A 20,931-nucleotide genomic window follows, 5' to 3' on the forward strand; every position below is an offset into this window, starting at 1 on the left:
ATGCCAATTAACCTTCAAGATGGAGATATTCCACTTGATGAAAGGTGAGATAACACTGTCTGTCTTATCAGGTCCTACTAGTGTAATATACAGTAACGCTCTCTGTCACAGCCTGTACCTCATTTTGGACTTTTAGTTTGATATGTCTTTGTGCTCCTGTGTCTGTCTCCGCCCCTCACCTGTTCCTGTTTGTCTCATTTATTAACCTCGTTAATTTGTACCAATCATGTTTTGCCCTGTTTAGTTCTCCCTCTGTATTTAAGTCCTAGTGTTTGCCTTGTCCTTTGTCTATTGTTGTTTGTGTTTTGTATGCACACTGTTATGCTGCACCTGTTATTGGTTTTGTTCTAGTTTGCACCTGTATTTTGATCTTTAGTTTGTAAGTAAAGTCCTCCTTTTGTCACCTTCAATCTTCATGTCTTAGGCATGGGTCCTGCACCACTCCACCAGCGTGACACTCTCATTTTCTACTTTAAATGAATTAGGCCATTATTCAGTATTTCATGTATTTTTTATCATTTTGAATGTCCAACATTCTCCGTGCCATAATTAAATGAGAACATTTTTGACATTTAAATAATTTTCTTAATGTTATATTTCGAACCTTTAAATTGCGATATTTCGAGTTCTGTTGATATTCACAAATTTTGCGAAATATTTTTGGACAGAGGGCCTTCGTGAATTGCTATGGATCTGCATTGGACTGTACTTACACACAGACAAGTTATGCTGTTACACACATGTAAGACAACTTGGTTTATTTTTCCACTTTCATTTTTCTAAGTTTTTTGTCTTTGTGCCTTTGACAGTGTTCAACAGGACAGATCAGTGTCACCTGTACCCAGCTGTGTCTCTATGAAGAGTGACAATTCAATGAAAATGCCAATTAACCTTCAAGATGGAGATATTCCACTTGATGAAAGGTGAGAACATTGTCTGTCTTATCAGGTCCTACTAGTGAAATATACAGTAACTCTCTCATTTTCTACTTTACATGAATTTGACCATTATTCAGTATTTCATATACGTTCTTCATTTTAAATGCCCAAATGTTCTCTATGCTATAAATAAATGAAGACATTTTGTGATCAAAGGTAAAATAGCATTACCTGCATTATCAGGTCATTTCAATATTAAACACAATAATGACAATATTCTGTGAGACCTCTGCAATGTTTACTCCGATTGTTTTATTTACATACATTTTTTCCATTCATTAGTGCTCTTATGGATAGATTATATTTTTATATTTTACCAGCTACACATCCATGAAGAATGAAATCTCACCCAACGAGACTGGAGATGCTAAGGAAATTCAGTGAGTGATATCCCTATACACCTGAAAATTCACAGATACATTTACAGACTTTACATTGCATTTACATTCACACTCACATTTATTCATTCTCTCTGTTTGTGATGTAACATCAGCACATATGTTTGAAAATGTGATTCATATGCAGAGACAACGGGCCGGTTCCTGGAGCAGAAGTCCAAAAGATGTTGAAAGCACACTTGATGAAAAAGTCTCCATATATGTCTGAGGCACTAGCTAAGCAAGGGAAACAAACACTGCTCAAAAGCATATACACAGAGGTTTACATTACTGATGGTGTAATTGGACATATACATCACCAGCATGAGGTGAGACTGATCGAAAGAAGATTTAAAAAAGCAGGAACAGATGACATACTGATAAAATGCAACAATATCTTCAAACCCACCTACATGCTTGGACAAGACAAACCCATTAGAATTGTCCTGACAAAGGGAACTGCCGGCATTGGAAAAACGGTCTCCGTGCAGAAGTTCATTCTGGACTGGGCTGAAGGGGAAGCAAACCAGGATATCCACTTCATATTTCCACTTCCGTTCAGAGAGCTGAATTTGATGAAGGATCATAAAGGCAGTCTGATGGATCTTCTCCATTTCTTTTTTGCTGAAATAAAAGCACTAAATTCTTCTGAAATTGAAAACTGTAAAGCTGTGTTCATCTTTGATGGCCTGGATGAATGTAGACTTCCTCTGGATTTCCAGAACAATAAGATTCTCTGTGATGTGACAGAGTCAGCCTCAGTGGATGTTCTGCTGACAAACCTGATCAAGGGGAATCTGCTTCCCTCTGCTCTCATCTGGATAACCTCCCGACCAGCAGCAGCCAGTCAAATCCCTCCTGAGTACGTTTCTCGAGTGACAGAGATACGAGGGTTCAATGACCCTCAGAAAGAGGAGTATTTCAGGAAGAGAATCAGTGATCAGAACATGGCCAGCGGAATCATCTCACACATTAAGTCACTCAGGAGCCTGTTCATCATGTGTCACATACCAGTGTTCTGTTGGATATCGGCCACTGTTCTAGAGAGAATGCTGGGTGAAACAGGGAGTGCTGAAATCCCCAGGACTCTGACCCAAATGTACACACATTTCCTAATCATTCAGATCAAAATCATTCGAGAAAAGTACACTGAAAGCAAGGAGACAGATAAAGACATTATTTTCAAATTGGGCCGACTGGCTTTTGAGCAGCTGGGAAAAGGCAATCTGATCTTCTATGAGGAAGACCTGAGAGAGTGTGGGATTGAGGTCAGAGAAGCATCAGTGTACTCAGGAGTGTTTACCCAGATCTTCAGAGAGGAGTGTGGGCTGTACCAGAGGAAGGTGTACTGCTTTGTGCATCTCAGCATTCAGGAGCATCTGGCAGCTTTGTATGTGTTTCTGTCTTTCTGCAACAATAATACAAATGTACTAGAACATCAGCCCAACAGTGAAGATGGAAATCAAAACAAGACTGTGAAACTATCAGACCTACACAAGAGTGCAGTAGACAAGGCCTCAGAGAGTGTTAATGGACACCTGGACCTTTTCCTCCGTTTCCTCCTTGGCCTCTCAATGGAGTCCAATCAGATTCTCTTAAGGGACATGCTAACACAGTCAGCAAAGATTTATGCTGGCAAAGAGGAAACAGTTGAGTACGTGAAGCACAAGATCAGAAATACCCTCTGTTCTGAAAGGTGTGTTGTCTATTTTAACTGTCTGGTTGAACTTGAGGACCATTCTTTGATTGAGGAAATGAAACAGTACTTGCATTCAGCGAGTGCACCAAGACTCCCTCAAAAACTCTGGGCGGCTTTTGTCTTCATGTTGTTGACATCAGAGGAGAATCTCGACGTGTTTGATGTTCGTAAATACGGCATATCAGACACAGTGTCACTCATGATACACCCCGTGATCAAGGCTTCCACAAAAGCTTTGTACGTGCATTTATATATATGTGTGTGTGTGTGTGTGTGTGTGTGTGTGTGTGTGTGTGTTACAGCACTGAATGCAAATCTTTTGGAAACACACTTCTGCAGACACCTAATTCCATTCAATATATTTGTGACTTGACAGATAGGGCAGGTACTGAATACTTTATTTCTGTGGGCAAAATGTTCTTAATTAATAGGAGTTTCTCGCACCTGATGCAGGATCCAGTTTTCTAATACCCTATAATGAAGAAAGAAAAAATGAACACACATAACAATTCAGTATGACATTGTGACATGGTTGAATCTTAAACGTCTTTTAATGAGATGCATATGTTTTTTTCAGGATGAGTAACTGTGGTCTCACAGAGAAAACCTGTGCAATTCTGACCACAACATTTACACCAGATTCTAGTCTAAAAGAGCTTGACCTCAGTCACAATGACCTGCAAGATTCTGGAGTGAAACTGCTCTGTACTGGAATGAAACATGTTGGCTACACCTTGAAATCAATAATGTATGTATGTTCACCAACAGTACTTTAACTAAATAGTTATTAGATCTAAAGCCAGTCACACAAGTGAAATCTGATTCACTCTAGAAATGTCCTACCTTAGCATTTTTAGAACATAGCTTAGTCTCAATTACTGAATTGCTCATCTAATAGTGATAAATATAGCGAAACAAAATGTTAATTAAATCTTAATCCTAAAATCATTCAGTTATTTAGATCACCAGAGAGCTTGGCCAATAATACATCATTAAGCCTTAAAGCAGAAGGGCACTATTACTCGTTCTGTTTCATCTGCTTGGACACTGCGTGAACGGTAATGATATCTTTGACGTTACCTTTATTCCAGAGCAGAGCTTATAGAGAAAAATGGTGGAGCACATCCTTCAATCTCCAGCTCGCTGCAAACGCAGCCGAATGAAGTCAGCTCTCATGAGTTGAAACACAGTATGTCGGAGCCCCCCACTGCTGGGCTGGAGGATCCAGAGTGTAAACTGGAAACACTGAGGTACCTCTATCTTCTGTTAAGAGTATCTAGTCTTCTGCGATTCTGTCAGACAGAACAAGAGGCCATAAATCTTCTTAGTTAACTTAGACAACCAACTTGTATATCCACTTTAACCATGTTAATGTTGAAAGAATAAGTATCCATGGTAGAGGAAAATAATGGATTCATATTTTTTTTTTTCAGATCAGAGATCAGAATCGCTTAATTGACATGCATGCAAAGAAACTTGTTTTGGCCCATGACATGTTAAAAGTCAACAATCAGCCAAACAGCACTAGTAGACATCATACACAACAACTTGACATTAGTGCAGAGATATTGTCTGACACACATACAAAGCTTCTATTAGCAAACAAAGAAAAAGACAGCAAACAGCAGACTGATGACTAATATTCATCCAGAGATTTCAATATTCAGATGTTTTTAACAATACAGTTATTTCCATTCAGATGAGCACATTAGCCGTTAACAGTTACCATTAAACCAAACTCCATTCCCTGAAATGAATAGTGGATAATTTGATAGTTTTTTGACTGTTATTTACAGCCTCCAGAACTGTGGTTTGACAGAGAAAAGCTGTGCTTATCTGGCTTCAGCTCTGAAATCAAACCCCTCACATCTGAAATCTTTGGACCTGAGCTTAAACAACCTGGGAGATTCAGGAGTGAAACTGCTTTCTGATGTGCTGAAGGATACTCCGTGTAAACTGGAGGAACTAACGTAAGAAAGTAGCTAGTTACTCACATAGATTGTTTTATCACATGGTCCTGTGTGATACATCAGAGATCCAGAACAAAATCTTTTGAATTTATTTATTTATTTGGTATGTTGGTCAAGAATATGAGAAGATCAAGTCCAAGTGATTTAACTTTTCCCACAGGTTAAGTGAGTGTAACCTCACAGAGGGATGTTGTTCAGCTCTGGCTTCTGTTCTGAGTTCAAAGTCGTCTAGTCTGAGACAGCTGGACCTAAGTAATAATAGTGTAAAGGATTCAGGATTGAAGCTGATGTTGGCTGGACTGGAGATTTCACATTCTAAACTGGAGTCCCTAAGGTAAGATCAAAGATTAGAGCTTATGCGCTGTATATATGCACACTGGACTGAACTAAGTGCACTCAAGTTTTCTCCTCCTGTCTGTAGACTACACAACTGTGAAATCACATCAGAAGGCTGTTCTACCCTGGCTTTAGCTGTAAGATCTACCCTGCCACTCCTGAAGGAACTGAATTTGACTGGGAATGAAGCTGGACACAGAGGGGCCAAACTGCTCTTGGCTCTATTGGAGGATCCTCAGTGTGAACTGGAGACACTAAAGTAAGTAACTGCAGAAGTTCAGCACCTCAAAAACATGAACCGCTAGTGTATACTCATCCCTCACAGCAAGTAGAATATATGTCCTATTGGCTGGAGAGCAATCAGTTAATCTACATAAATAAACTGTATTGATTTGAATTATGGCTTGTATAGAAATGGAATGGGTGACTGTATAATCAGGTTTATCATATCCATATAAGTAGCCTGTGTTATATTTGTTTTTATGTACATCTCTCTCTGTCTCTTTTCTCAACAGTATTGATCCCTGACTAAATGGTGAATTCTTCACTTTGAAAACTGTTAAAATATATTTAAATTCCACCCTATATGAGGTTAAACTACACCCTGACAGGAAATGAGCCTTGCTGCACCAGCTGGAGCGAGTTGGACATTCTTTAAATGTTACAGCTATGCACGTATGAGCAAGTATTGGAATAAACCAGAATTTTGCAGTGCCGGGGACCTAGAAAACATGACATGTTTGCTCAGTTTTTCAGGACTGGAGTTAAACACTTTCTGCTAATTTAGGCAGCACAGAAGACAAAGAAAGAAAACAATGATGGTTAATCCCAGAAATGAGATTGCAGATCTTAACACAGAACCCACAGCCCAGACAAAAATTAATCCATAAAATGACATAAACTAAAGCATCATCCAATGTTAAAACTCAGATATCACTCTGTGGCACATTTTGCTTAGAGATGAACCTCCTGAATGGTCTTGTTCCAACCAGTTTGTAATGCCAAATAATGTAAAATACTTCAAAATTTGTAATGTGTAGTTATAATTTAATCAGTAAATATGAGTGAACCCTCAAAGACAACTTAAAAAATGTCTTTTTCTCTGACAGTTCTGGTCCTTGTTCTGCTTACGGCCTGTGAATGTAGCCAGCGGTTGAAGTACTGTATTGTGAAGAAATAACCATCAGACAATATGAAAGCTCTCTTTCATTTTTTCCTTATTGCAAATTATCTTTTTTTTTTGAGTCCCATGTTTTTTAACATATAACTCATGGTATACTCAGATGTTCATTTTGAGCTGTATTTGTTTCCCATCTAAATGAGCTCACAGCAAACTTTCATTTTGTCTATTAAAAAACACAGGAAACGCCTGGATTGAAATTAAGATTTCACACTTACCATTTAACACTGCCAGGGCCAGAGAAAGGAGAAAAGTCATGACTCTGATGTGAAAAGTCATCAGAATATCTTTACTGGAACTTATCAGAATTACTGTGTGTCTCGCTTTGTTAAGTCATTTCTGTTCAGTTTCATGCTATATTTTGCTATTTTTAGATGAAATTTATATTCTCACAAGAGATAATGTATTGCAATTGTGACCTACAAAACAAGATGTAAGTATAAAGTTTACTTAATAAACTCAATTTGAGATGGTCTGATGAAGATAAAGATAGCTAATTACCTGCAGAACAATACACACATGTAAACAAAACTCAAAGTTATTTCTACAATTTGTGAGAAATTTATATAAAGAGAAATACATTTAACAATCTCATTAACATTACTGTTACTGTGTGTATGAAAAATTCTGGATTTTCCACATATACAACATGCTGACAATAAATTGATTACCTAAGAATTATGACAACTGCCAATTTTGACCTGTGAACAATTAGACACGCAAGAAAATTATTTTGTGGGGTGGGGGTGGGGACCCTAATTCCTTTAAACACTAACAGGTTTTCAGATGGGATGACAGTGTAGCCAAGTCAAATATATGCATGTGAGCTTCGTATAATCTTTAAACAAAGTTTAAATTGCTTCTCCATTAAGATTTTTTCTAGGATGTCAGGCAAGAGGCAGATAATTGGTAAAAACATTTGCACTGCAAGTGATTTAAAGAGTTTTTGTAATGCGTGTGACTGCGGTCTCCCTAAATGCATATGAGAGTTTACTAAATGCATGTGATTAGTTTGTCATTTGATCCAAACAACACTTTGCTCTCAGGATCTTATAGAAAGTGATTTCTTTCCAAAGACACTGTCCACTCAAGACCATTTACACTCATATGCCAGGAGTGTTAGCTTTTCCAAAGCATTATTGAACCAGTCAGTGAAAACAGATGGATTTATGGAATTTTCCAGTTCAGAACTATGAGGAACATACGCTATTTCTGGCAGTAGGTTCTTTTTCGATTATACCAGTTAGGTCAGGTATTCAGTTTAAAACTAGTCAAACCACATATGTGACTAGAGGCACTGTATTCTTGGCATCCTTCACCTCACAGTTTCACTTTAGAGACTAGTTGAAGGTTTTGTTTTGTTTTGTTTGCCTGCCAGTAACTATGCATAGGAATTTCATAGAGAGGTTGTCAAAACAGTTTTAGAGTTTTACTTTACTTCACATCTGAACACGAGCACGTAGTTTGTCAGGAAAAAGTGACTCCACCCTGAAACACAAGAACTGCAGGCACGCTAAGGAACAAGGAAGTGAAGGGGCACATTTTGTAACATGACAAGGAGCAGAGTTTGAAAGATATGTACAGTGAGTATGTATCGATATAAAATTGATTTTTGCAGAAAAGTATTAATTAAGTGACATGAGAGTAATAGACAAGGTTGTATTCTTCTCAAAACACAACATAGCTGTAGTTTCTTTGGCAGTACCAGATTTAATCAAAACGTTTCCTTAACATGTCCTTAACACATGTCAAAAGATTTTGGCAGTTTTATTTCAATGTATGTGCAGAGACCATATATCTACAGTCTGTGGTGTTGATGAAACACCTTTTTTTTTCATTTTTGCTGTTCTGTAGAGATTGGCTGTACTCATGAAAATGGCAGTTCATCATATTTGGGGATATTTTTCATCTGAGGAAAGGTGAGATTTAATTTCTTGGGTTGGTGTTAGTCTTTGTTTATTGTTTCTTTTTCTTGCATTAATTATGCTTTGTGCCCTTTCTTCCTAGTGTTTTTCCAAATTAATTGATATTTTTAAATTGTCACTGCATGTTTGACAGAAGTTGAGGTAGCTAATCTCTCATTCACTGTAACATAATATCAACTTTAAGAATCTTAAAATACCAAAACATTTCAGTCTAAGCTTCTTAGTATATTTCCACAAAGTATGTCAAAGTACAGAGACACAATCAAGATTTTAAAATAATTAAATTTAGATCATTTTTCCTAAGCAAGCATGATCTCTTACATAAATTATTTGCATATTTTTAATGGTGACAACTGTTGTTACAGATTTATGCCACTAAGACTCACAGTGATCTATGCATTTTTACCGGAATTATCAGCTGAATTTCAGAAGAAATCTTTTTTGACAGCTAATTGTTACAGGAAAGCTGTGGAAAGTCGAAATGGACAAAGTCCCTAAGTCCCTAATGGACAAAGTCCCTAAGTGTTTTCTGTCCATGATAGTTTTCAGATGGAATAGACAAACTCACTCATACTCAGCTGAGTGCTCATGAAGAGTGACGGGTCACAGAGGATGCCAATCAAAGGAGAAAACACATCTGAGCAAATGTAAGATATCACAATTTAATTTATCATTACAGTCAGTGACACACAAGTTCATAAGAGACTGTATCCTCTTAACTGAATATTTTTTAAAATTCTTTATTATTTAATGGGGATCAAATTTTCACATCTCCATTACAATAAAGGGAAAAAAATTGTCTCCGTTTTTGAATGTGTGCTTATGTATTAATCGCACTTAAGAGAGATGTTGCCATTCCAATCACAAGACTTTTTTAATGGAAAGATCAAACCTGTCCTTCTGGGAACTGGATTTAAAAGGAGAAAAAAGACTAATCGTTTAATTGTATTGATGATGAAATGATTTTGTGTTTCCTGTAGCAGTCAGCAGGAGAGGCCAGTGTCACCTGTGCCCAGCGGTGTCTCCATGAAAAGTGAAGGGTCAATGAAAATGCCAATTACCTTCAAAGAAGAGAAGACACCTGAACAAATGTAATTCCTCAGTCTCTGTATTAGGCTGTCCTACATTGAGACAACATTTACCATTAACCAACATGTTGATGTTGTTGTTGTTGTTGTTGCTGTGTTTTTCCTCTTCTCCTTCTTCTTCTTCTTCTTCTTCTTGTTAGACATTAGATTCTTTTAATGTCAATACAATAATGTAAGATCATCTGTGGAAAATGTTGTTTTTCGACAATTATAAAAAGAGTAACTTCTAAGTTGAACTAATGTTGAGGACTTTGGATAGTGACTGATACTGAGTTAGCGGTTGGAACAAAAGAGATGAATCATTTCATTGATGCTGATGTCATGATTTTCATAGGAGATCTTTGTGTGTCCTGTAGTTTTCAGATGAATAGATCAGTCTCACCTGTTGACAGTCATGTGTCCATGAAGAGTAACCACTCAATGAAGATGCCTATTGTCTTCAAAGATGGAGAGAACACTCCTGAAGACAGGTGAGAGGTTTAGATTATAAGGTCATTCAGTGAGTGGTTAGGAGGGAGTTATATTCTCTGTAATCTCTCTTCTGTCTTGTATTTGTCACAAGATGACTGTAACAGCACAATTCTTTACTACAATAGACTCAAGGCACAAGTATGAAGAAGTCAAAGTAAACTGAAACAATATAAACCTGGACTTGTTTTCAGCTGACCTGCAAGTCAACTGCTGAAAAACAAGTATTGAAAATGGATTTGAAATAGGATTGTGAATCGTATGCCTTGAGTCTTGTGCCATTTTACTGTCTCGACTGCTACGAAGTGAGGTTTTCGGTCTGTGATAGTTTTAATAGCGAATGGTCAAACTCACCCGTTCCTATCCGTATGTCCATGAGGACTGAGCAGTCAATTAAGATGCCAATGGTATTCAAAGAGGAAGAGAACACTGGAATCAGAATCAGATTCATTGGCCCAGTATGTTAACACACACCAGGAATTTGGTTCCAGCCATTGGTGTTCTCTAGCACTACAGGCAATATACAGAAAATAAACAGATTATGTAAAAGACGTGCAGTATACATAAATAGTGTGTGGTAGTGCATCCGACAGTAAAGTGCATCACGTATGGGAATGAAATTGTCATGTATGAGTATTTGTATAATTCGGTATTTGTGGATGTGAGACAGGATGTAGTAACTGTCTGGAGAAACAGGAGTAGCTGTGGCTATGAGACCACTGGTCAGCGATTTGTGAGGGTGATGGCATGAGGAAAGAACATGTCTGAACAGATGTAAAATCACAACCTCACTCTTGACATTACAAATATGTCAGAATTTGTAGTCAACCTTTGATATCAACAGTTTTTTTCTTTCTTTAACATTAGATTTTGTTTGTTTTTTAATTAGTCAGTTACTGTTCAATTACTTCAGTAAAATGATCCCTAAAAATAGTGGGGGAATACATTTTTTTGAATACACAACTGTACTAAAATGAAATGTCTTCTAAAGTTGAACTGACAGTAAATAGAAGACAATTAGAGAATATCAGTAAGATATATGACTGTGCTCTTTCTAAATTTCTGTGGACACACAAATTAATCTGGGACAATATGCAGCTTTTACTTGGCATTATTTAATTAAATTAGAGATCTAATTAACACATTTCTCCTATAATAAAGGCAGACAACACATTTGAACAAATGTAAGATGTGACTATTTAGTTTATCATTATGGTCAATGGCAAACAAGCTTATAGGAGAACATACTTTTAACTGAATATTTTAAAATTCCCTATCATTTCATGGAAATCAAATTTTTTCTCCATTACAATAAAGAAAAAATGTGTTTCAGTTATTGAATTTATGCTTATATATTAATCACACTTAAGAGAGATGTCGCCATTCCAATCACAAGAACTTCTTAATGGAAATATCAAACTTGCCTGTCTTGGAAACTGGATTTAAAAGGAGAAAAAAGACTAATCGTTTAATTGTATAGATGATGAAATGATTTTGTGTTTCCTGTAGCAGTCAGCAGGAGAGGCCAGTGTCACCTGTGCCCAGCGGTGTCTCCATGAAAAGTGAAGGGTCAATGAAAATGCCAATTACCTTCAAAGAAGAGAAGACACCTGAACAAATGTGAGACCTCAGTCTCTGTATTAGGCTGTCCTACACTGAGACAACATTTACCATTAACCAACATGTTGTTGTTGTTGTTTTTGTTGTTGTTGGTGTGTTCTTCTTTTCTTCTTCTTCTTTTTGTTAGACATTAGATTCTGTTGATGTCAATACTGAATTATATACAACAAAGGGGGAAGGGGGGTATTCCAAGTATGTGGTTTAGTGACTAATCCGGCTAAGTTAACTCAGAGTAAGCAGTAAACCTCTTAATAGAAAAGACAACAGACCTATAGTTTTGTTTTGCTAGAAAAATGAAGCCATAGGGCTTTTCTATTAGGAGGTTTACCACTTACTCTGAGTAAACGTATCCGTGTTAGTCGCAAAACCACATACTTGGAATACCGCCCCCCCCCCCCCCCCCATTAAGGTTTGTGCTTTTACTGCTAAAGATGCCTATTGTCTTCAAAGATGGAGAGAAGACCCCTGATCAAGTGTGAGACCTCAAGATTTGTATTATCAGGACATTAACACTTCTCTGTCAGTTTTTATTTGGACAAATATGTTGCTTTGGGTTTTACATGGTAAATGGTGAAGCGCTATAGATGAGCAGAGTAAGAACCCTAGAACTTTGTTTTCTCTGTGAATTTCAGTGGACATTGGCAAATCTATCAAATCGATAAGCATAAATTTGATTTTTTGGTGTTTAATTTGAGTGAGAGACTTGGCAACTGAAAAAAAATGATACTTAACAATGTGTATTGATACTACTGTTCTAGTCATTGATGAGAAGTATTTTTATTTGGACAGTTTTAGGGATAAACCTCTATGTAATATGCCCAGGATGAATCACTGGTCAATGACCAAACCAGCTGTCTTCAAAGAGGGGGAAGTGATGTACCCTAAACATACTGAGGAAATACAGTGAGTGACAATTTGAGAGTTTTACAATATTTCAGCCTTTTAAAATTCAGTGAGAAATATTCTGATGTTATCGTGAATTTACAGAGAGAAGTCTACAGTGGTGGAAGTCAGTATGGCACTGAAATCAAATCTGAGAGAGAGATTTCAGTCTGTCATTGAAGGAATAGCTAAACAGGATGTTTCCACTCTTCTCAAAGACATCTACACAGAGGTTTACATCGCTGAGGGAGGAAGTGGACAGATCAGTAATGAACATGAGGTTAGACTGATCGAGAGAGGTTTAAAAAGAGTAGCGACAGGTGACATAGCAATAAAATGCAATGATATTTTCACACCTTTAACCGGACAAGACAAACCCATTAGAATTGTCCTGACAAAGGGAGTTGCTGGTATTGGAAAAACTGTCTCCGTGCAGAAGTTCATTCTGGACTGGGCTGAAGGGGAAGCAAACCAGGATATCCACTTCATATTTCCACTTCCGTTCAGAGAGTTGAATATGATGAAGGATCATAAAGGCAGTCTGATGGATCTTCTCCATTTCTTTTTTGCTGAAACAAAAGCACTAAATTCTTCTGAAATTGAAAACTATAAAGCTGTTTTTATCTTTGACGGCCTGGATGAATGTAGACTTCCTCTGGATTTCCAGAACAACAAGACTCTCTGTGATGTGACAGAGTCAGCCTCAGTGGATGTTCTGCTGACAGACCTGATCAAGGGGAATCTGCTTCCCTCTGCTCTCATCTGGATAACCTCCCGACCAGCAGCAGCCAGTCAAATCCCTCCTGAGTACGTTTCTCGAGTGACAGAGATACGAGGGTTCAATGACCCTCAGAAAGAGGAGTACTTCAGGAAGAGAATCAGTGATCAGAGCATGGCCAGCAGAATCATCTCACACATTAAGTCACTCAGGAGCCTGTTCATCATGTGTCACATACCAGTGTTCTGTTGGATGTCGGCCACTGTTTTAGAGAGAATGCTGGGTGAATCTGAGGGTGGGAAAATCCCCAGGACTCTGACCCAAATGTACACACACTTTCTGTTAATTCAAACAAAAATACGGGAAAAGTACCCAGAGAGAAGAGAGACAGAGAAAGGAATGATTCTCAAATTGGGCCGACTGGCTTTTGAGCAGCTGGAGAAAGGCAATCTGATCTTTTATGAGGAAGACCTGAGAGAGTGCGGGATTGAGGTCAGAGAAGCATCCGTGTACTCAGGAGTGTTTACCCAGATCTTCAGAGAGGAGTGTGGGCTGTACCAGAGGAAGGTGTACTGCTTTGTGCATCTCAGCATTCAGGAGCATCTGGCAGCTTTGTATGTGTTTCTGTCTTTCTGCAACAATAATACAAATGTACTAGAACATCAGCCCAACAGTGAAGATGGAAATCAAAACAAGACTGTGAAACTATCAGACCTACACAAGAGTGCAGTAAACAAGGCCTTGCAGAGTAAGATTGGACACCTGGACCTTTTCCTCCGTTTCCTCCTTGGCCTCTCACTGGAGTCCAATCAGATCCTCTTAAAAGACTTTCTCTCACTGACAGGTAGCTCCTCACAGGATGTAAAGGAGACAATAAAGCATCTTGAATTTATTGCTAGTAAGACGCCATGTCCAGAGAAAGCAGTAATTCTTTTCCACTGTCTGCATGAGCTGAATGACCATTCTTTAGTGGAGGAGATCCAAAACTATCTGACCTCTGGAGTCTTAACCAACAACCAGCTCTCTCAAGAGCTATGGTCAGCACTGGCCTTCAGGTTACTGACGTCAGAGGAGAAGCTGGATGAGTTGAATGTTCGAAAATATAACAAATCGGAGGCTGTCTCTCTGAGACTGCATCCTGTGATCAAGGCATCCAGAAAGGTCCTGTAAGTACCCAAATCGCTGACATATACACACACAGTATGTGCACACAAAATATATGCATATAAGACAATTTTGAGAATTCTGTGCATTTGAGAATTCTGTGCATAGATAAATGAATTTCAACCCTATAGGAAGAGAATCAAGAAACCTTATCAATATCATTTTATGACTTTTACAAGTCAGTAAAAAAAAATTGCCCTTCCAACCATAGAATTAAACATGCCTTCCACCCATTAGTTTTTCTGCATTCCTTCCTGTGATATATTAAACTCTTTTGACTACAACAATTAGTGAAACAGAGTGATCCAACACAATGTTATCTATTAAAACTATGTAAAGAGCAATCCCAATACAATGTTTGGTAATTAACACCAAAATGTTGTATGTTCTTTATCATCCTCTGTTAGGCGCCTAGAAAATGATTAAAAACATCCTTTTTCTGGTTATTACAGTCAGTCAGAAGATATGATAAAATATGCGAAATAAATATTGAATGATCTAATAAATTCATCCTCGTAAACTTACAAATGCAGTAATCATTAATCTTTATATGCTTGCTGTGTGAATTACTGTCTATGAATTGTACCTGGTTTGCTTATTTTAACTGATATAGCAAACAAGCCACACAAGAGTATAAACTTAGATTCAGTAATTGAAATGACTTCCACATCATTCATGCCCTACGAAGACATGGCAAAAAGCCACCAGTGGTCTAGTTCCATTGTACAAGCGTGGGAGAATAACAAGCCAATATGTCCAGCTGGCTAAAGCTCAGAGAAGTATATTACACTGTCTTTGAAATGAGTTCTTTTCAGTGACATCTCGCATCTTTCTGAAACTTTATAGATCGTATGTTAACTTAGACTGATGATATGTTGACTTGCTCCTTGACACTCCTGATTAGGGTTAGCTACCTATCCTTACCCCTTTCTACATGTTGTAGGATTGTAACAATACACAAAATTTAAGTTCAGTATGTAACAACACTTTAGAGTCATGGTTTGGTATGTTTTAGGTATGGAGGAGAGAAATGACCCAAAATGTAGAAAAAGGTTTAGTGCAAATACTTGCACTCTTACACCCCAAAATATTGTTTAGTGTAATTACTGCCTGGTAAGGAAAGACTTGAAAGACTAAAAACTGCATTAAAAGGAATGAGCAGTTGTCCCCTCAGGTTCAAGCTTACAAGCACATACACAAGTTGTTTACCAACAATGTACTTGCACAACCTGTGTGACTAGCTTTAAGGTATGTGGCTTTTGTTCCCAGGATGCAGGACTGCAAGCTGACAGAGACAGGCTGCGTAATGCTGACGGCCACGCTGTCATCCGTGTCAAATGTGAGAGAATTTGACCTTAGTCATAATGACTTACAGGACTCTGGTGTGAAGATACTCTGCACAGGACTGAAACACACACACTACAGTCTAGACTCCGTAATGTACGTACAGACTGTTTTTCTCAAGTGCATAAAGAGGAATCTCAGTAATGCACACATTTTTCCAAAAATTTCCATAATGAAATGTTACACACATGAACATCATATCTGTACCTCACTCCGAGCTCTGAGGAAGTACATAGCTGAGAAAAACAAAACAACTGTGAAATGGAAGATGAATGAAAACTAGGAGAATTTTCCAGCGTAGCCATAAACATAAGACAAATGATTCAGAAAATGTAATCAAATGAAGAAGTTCAGTATTTTACAGTGAATATCAAGGCCGAAATAAAATTAAAGATTAATCTAAAAGCTAGATAAAGATAAAACATCAGACTTCAGCTCCTCCAATGCTCACACACAATAATATAAAGTCCATGAATACAGAACTTAAAATGTACACAACATTGCTGAAATCCTGTTGACTGCTAGTCCTGTTTAATTTCTTAAAGTGTGGAAGCTGGGGTGTCTAACAAGCCCTCTGTAGTTATGATCCAGCCTTCTGGCTAAAGATTTGATAAATTGCGTGGTTTTGAATGAAGATGATGTCACTAGTTTTGTGGATTTGGTTGAGACATTTATATCTATTCATTCTCTACCAGGATGTATCTTCTTGGGAAAACAGATATGGTACAACCCTCAGCTCCTAGCGCTGAAAAAGTGAGTCAGAAAACGAAAGAACAAAATAAGGATAAGAATAAGGACTCAGAGCTGCCCACTGCTGGACTGGAAGACCCAGAGTGTAAACTGGAAGCACTGAGGTAACATTACTTTTAGTCAGTGACGTTTTGAAAGATATTCTTCATTAGTACAAACAAATGTTGCTGAACATCCATACAAAGCCTCCAACAGACAAACAGAAAGACAGACAATGAACTAACAGACTGATGACATATTCACCTCGAAATTTCAAATCTAATTTCTAATTTCAATCTCCAGGTGAATTTAACAGGACAGATATTTCTATTAGGGGGAGCACAATGGCTTTTAACAGTTACAAACAAAAGTTACCAAACAAAACTTGTGAATAAGTGAATAAATTGACTGATTTTTCAGCCTCCAGAACTGTGGTTTGACAGAGAAAAGCTGTGCTTATCTGGCCTCGGCTCTGAGATCAAACCCCTCACATCTGAAATCACTGGACCTGAGCCTAAACGACCTGGGAGATTCAGGAGTGAAACTGCTTACTGATGTGCTGAGGGATACTCCGTGTAAACTGGAGGAACTAAAGTGAGAATTATGTTCTGTGGTCAAAGACAAGTTAATCACTGGTTCACTACAGCTATAGAGTACCAATAAGCTGTACACTCACATAACCCAAATATAGAGTCGACTGATTGTTGTATCTACTTCAGTTATATGTTGGTATGTTTGTTTTTCCACACAGGCCTCTTTTATGTGAGACAAATAAATGGTGGTACAGCCAACAGTGGAGTCCCATTTGTGTTTGGTGCACTGGTGTGGACTAAATGTGAATGGCCAAAATAATCTGATGTTGTTCTCCCACAGGTTAAATATGTGTCACCTCACAGAAGAGAGCTGTGCCGCACTCTCCTCAGCTGTCAAGACAAATCTGAAAAGACTGACTCTGAATAAGAACAACCTTCAGGATTCAGGAGTGAAGCTGCTCTCTGCTGGACTGGGGAGTCCTCTTTGTAAACTGGAAGTTCTGAGGTGGGATCATCACTCTGGTTTGTTGAGACATTTCAGGAGACCAGTTCAAAACAAGAAAGTGTGAGAGGTCATCGCATTCTAAACCATATTCCTTTGAATTCTTTTGTGTTTGTTTGTGTATATTCCTGCCCAGATTAGACCACTCTTCCTCTCACAGAAAAGGAGATCTGTTTTTTTGGGTTTTGATCATGTTAACAGAGTGAATAAAGCACTGATTTCTTTGGTTTTTGATCATGTTAACAGAGTGAATAAAGCACTGATTTCCGGCAATGATCACAGCGAAACTTTTTACATTCTCTGTCGGCTAAATATTTTTTCTTGAACTTTCTCCGTTGTAGGCTGTCAAATTGTCGTATCAGAACAGAGGGGTGTGCGGGACTGGCTGCAGCCCTGAGGTCAAACCCCTCTCACCTGAAGGAGCTGGACTTGGGCAGAAATCATTTAACAGATTCAGGGGTGAAGCTGATCATTTCAGCACTGGTAGAAGCGAGTTTTCAACTGGAGAGACTAAAGTGGGTTTAATCAGAAGACATACATCATTGACAATGAAACCAACTCGATGACAAAACCCGCCATATCTGTTTGGTGGGTGTGTAATTATGGCATGTCATGATTTTCCCTCCAGGCTGAATACATGTGGCCTCACAGAGAAAAGTTGTGCAGTCCTGGCCTCTGCCCTCAGCTCAAACTTCAGACTGAGAGAGCTGGACATGAGTGTCAATGATCTACAGGATTCAGGAGTGACGCTGCTCACTGCCGGACTGGAGAATCCTGACTGTGAACTGGAGATACTGAGGTATACTAACTGACTCACTCATTCGCATAGTGGGTCAAAAGTTACAGTAACAGCAGAAAGTGTTGTCAGGGTTTGAATCAGAAAACTGCTTTCTGTCATTAGTGGACTGTTATATTTTAATACCTTTTTCTTTCTACAGTTTGTACAATTGTAATATCACAGAGGAAGGCTGTGCTGCTCTCACATCAGCTTTAAGATCAAACCCCTCACACCTGAGAGAGCTGAATTTAACTGGGAACAAGCTAGGGGAGTCGGGACTAGAGCTACTCTCTGCTCTGCTGGAGGACCCCCAGTGTAACCTGGATACAGTACAGTGAGTAACTTAACACACTAGCCAAACGGAATTTTGATTAGTACGACAGATTGGAGAGATGTAATCATTTCAATAAATTCTGTCTCTCTCTGTAGAGAGGTAGAACTTATTGAAATTATTATGTTGTTATATTATAGCAAGGAGTGAAATCAGTGAATTCAGACTTATTTTGTCTTATCACTCATTTACACTGGTGTCTTTTTATACATCTTGGTTACGGTATTTCATAACGGGAGTGTGTTACACAGTATTTTACATTATATACTTATTTAAACCATATTAATCAATTAAGACAGTTTCTGCTTCATAAATATATGTGCAAACAGCTCTTTACAGACAAAAAGAATGTTTCATGTTTTTGCCTCTTTTTTTTTTTTTTAGCATGGAATCCTGATTCCCTGAAGCCGTTGGAGTCTAATGCCTGGAGTTTTACAGATTCGATGATCGTTGCTGAAAAAATACTCATGTATCTCAGTGCAGCTGTAACCTGAGCAGCACTTTTCTGTTGTCTCATTCTTTTTCTTTCATGTCTCTGCTGTCGTGAAACAGAAACAAGGTCTTCTGTTTTATGTACTGAACCGAAGAGACTAATGCACAAACACACTGATATTCTTATTGGAGAAAAAAAATCAAATGAAAAGAATGTGCGTGTTTATATAATCAAAAAAGCTTTTCACTAAACTATTCATGCTGAGAATGAAAACAGTGTACCTTCCTCCATTCAGACGTGAATGGTAAGCAACAAAGGAGCTGTTATTTTCAATATGATTTTAGTCCAGTGCACCTGCAGGACTCCATTAAAAGAGTCAGTGAAAAGAGCCCGTGAGCCTGGTTAGGGGGTGGAGCCGATCCTTTGGACTGTAGATTAAGACTGTCAGAATACTCTTCAGGTCTAACACCCTACATACAAGTGGAAATAGACAAACAAACAAACCAAAAACAGGACAGACTGACGATCGTGTGAGTTTTTCAATGAGGAAAACGTTTCCTTCACAGCACTGAGCTGGGCATGTTTTGATCGATTTAACAAACAAAATGGTCCCTAAAAATGTTTTCCTTCTCATTGGAAAAGGTTTGTAGGCCTACTTAAAACCGTTTTTCTTGTCATTGGAAAAGGCTTGTAGGCCTACTTAAAACCGTTTTTCTTGTCATTGGAAAAGGCTCGTAGGCCTACTTAAAACCGTTTTTCTTGTCATTGGAAAAGGCTCGTAGGCCTACTTAAAACCGTTTTTCTTCTCATTGGAAAAGGCTCGTAGGCCTACTTAAAAGAGCTTTGCTTTGACTCCACGGAAGATACACAGAAGTCTGTTTTTCCTTTCTCTTTGTTCTGAGCCAACCAAAAACAGTGAGCAGTAGTGAGAACTGCTGGGCACTGGGACAAACATGTTTGTGAAAATAAAGTAAGCGTAAGCTGTCTTGCTTAGTCTGCAAAAACAAAATATTTTTAAAAATATTCAGAAATATTGTGTATGAAAAAAATTGTACCGACAATATTTGTGCAAGAATAAAGTTTTTGACACAGTTGTGTATATTTGCATTTATTTTACAAACTAGTTAGAAAATATCATAAATAAATGGCATAAGTTACATGTACCTAAGATTCTTCATTTAGAAAAAAAACAAACAAACAAAAAACAAATAAGAATCCAGATAAAAATGAGAAAAACAGAATTGTGAACACTTACAATGGCATGGATGTCTCATGCTAAGCCAGTCATTATGTTTCACTGTGTTAAGCTCATACAGAACATTCACTTTTTAACAATTAACACAACACACTATCTGACACTCACAAACCTTGCATATATTTCGGAACAGTCTATGTATTATTCAGACTATACAAAAAGTACGGATTGCAAAAGTCGGGCAAAAAAAACTGCTGTTCAACAACTGAAATATCATATTTGTTATAAAACAAAGTGGTCTTATAATAACAGTGGTGTGTGATACGAAAGGATATGAAACTGAAACAGAGATTTCATTCTTTTCTGGAAACATGATTTTACTCATGTGAAATGTGAAATAAATGTCCCTCTGACTGCGAGCCAGTGGATCACAACATTTAGGCATGTGTAACAGTCATATGTATACTCAGCTCCTGCTCTCTCTCTCACACACACACACAAACACACACATACACACACACACACAGACACACACACACAAACATACATGTACGCACACACACACACACACATACACACACACACACACACACTAATCAAGAACTTCAGTTATTGTGAGTCCATACAGAAAGTTCTATAAACACCCTTGCTGTGTTGCTCAGGTAACTGATTCATCACAATCTTTCCAGGCTATTGCAATCAGTACAACCACTGAGAACAC

At 38.0% G+C, this 20,931-nt stretch overlaps 1 pseudogene; it reads left to right on the top strand.

The window, feature by feature from the left end:
• Window positions 1-18,589, top strand: LOC115813987 (NACHT, LRR and PYD domains-containing protein 5-like; annotated as a pseudogene).
• The last annotated feature ends 2,342 nt before the right edge of the window (window positions 18,590-20,931 follow it).

The sequence above is a fragment of the Chanos chanos genome, chromosome 6, assembly GCF_902362185.1.
Source record: "Chanos chanos chromosome 6, fChaCha1.1, whole genome shotgun sequence".
NCBI classification, from domain to species: domain Eukaryota; kingdom Metazoa; phylum Chordata; class Actinopteri; order Gonorynchiformes; family Chanidae; genus Chanos; species Chanos chanos.